This window comes from Meleagris gallopavo, unplaced genomic scaffold (assembly GCF_000146605.3).
Source record: "Meleagris gallopavo isolate NT-WF06-2002-E0010 breed Aviagen turkey brand Nicholas breeding stock unplaced genomic scaffold, Turkey_5.1 ChrUn_random_7180001930271, whole genome shotgun sequence".
In the NCBI taxonomy this organism is placed as follows: domain Eukaryota; kingdom Metazoa; phylum Chordata; class Aves; order Galliformes; family Phasianidae; genus Meleagris; species Meleagris gallopavo.
Window position 1 is genome coordinate 1 of NW_011192371.1, and position 1086 is coordinate 1086.

The 1086-nt window shown below is 62.6% G+C and overlaps 1 long non-coding RNA gene across 1 annotated transcript; it reads right to left on the reverse strand.

Moving 5' to 3' along the window:
• Window positions 1-23: 23 nt before the first annotated feature.
• Window positions 24-1079, reverse strand: LOC109364860. Its single transcript, XR_002110615.1, has 3 exons — window positions 879-1079; window positions 305-458; window positions 24-104 (listed from the first exon to the last, which is right to left on the reverse strand). It is a non-coding gene; the product is annotated as an uncharacterized LOC109364860 (long non-coding RNA).
• Window positions 1080-1086: the final 7 nt, after the last annotated feature.

Sequence of the window (1086 nt, forward strand, 5' to 3'; positions counted from 1 at the left end):
AGCAGGGACACGGTGCTCTGGAGTGCCGGTCCTGAGGGTCTGCCAGCTCAGAGAGGCAGCTGCGGCCGCCTTGCTGTATTTCAGGGGCTCCACCTTCCTATGGACTGAAGAATGCGAGGGACAGAGTTGATGATACGGTTGGGTTTCCACAGGTGCTTCCCTAGAAGTGCTTCTGGTGGACATCAGCCAGAACGGCCCCACGTTTGGACGGGCTCCTCAGAGGGGGAGGTTTGCTTTTGGGAATGGAGGCTGTGGCCCTTCACCCTGTCCACAAAGCCAGCAACAGTTTAATCCCCCCTCCTACCTGGCAGGGACTCCCTGCGGGGCTTGAGGTGGTGCGTGGCTATGAGGTTTGAGGCCAGGTGAAAGACCGGCCACCGCAGAGTCACGGTCCCATCCTCAGTCCGGACGTCCTTGGAGACGGTGTCAAAGGAGCCGAAGGTAGGAATCCAGACCCCCTGCAAGTGGAAGAGAAAGGAAGGGCGGAAGGGTTATGGGGCGGCTGGAGGAAGAGCCGCAGGGGGTCCAAGGTAGGGACAGAGCTCAGGAGCCCTTTCCCGCCATTCAGAGGCATGAGCCAGGGCATCGGGAATGGCTTTGGGAAGGGGCTGCATGGTCCTCTCCTTCCCCTCGCCCTCCCAGATGCAGCACTGCAGGCGGGGCAGAAGCAGCCTATGGGATCCAGAGGCTTCCAGAGACCGGGATCAGCCCTGAGACACGGCAGCGCCCAGCACAAGTGATCGTGCGTTTGCAGGAAGGCCGTGGGATGCCCAGCAGAGAAACACGGGGGGAGTTTCCCGCTTTGTGTGGAGGGGAAGACTGGGAGGAAGTCCAGGCTGAGCTGGACAGGGAGAGGAGGAACCCGACAGCCAACACACCTTCTGCCCCAGGAGCTGCTCCCGTACGTAGGCGGCCACCGCATCCCAGACGGCGACTCGCTCTGGAAGGCAAAGGAAAAGCGGGTCACACTCTGCACCTGCCGCTTCCCGGCACCGCTACCGCTGCCAGGCGGGAGCCAGGCGGCAGATGGAAAGTGCCGTCTCCGTGCCGAGGTTGGCTGCAGCACCGCTCCTGTGCTGGCCGTGG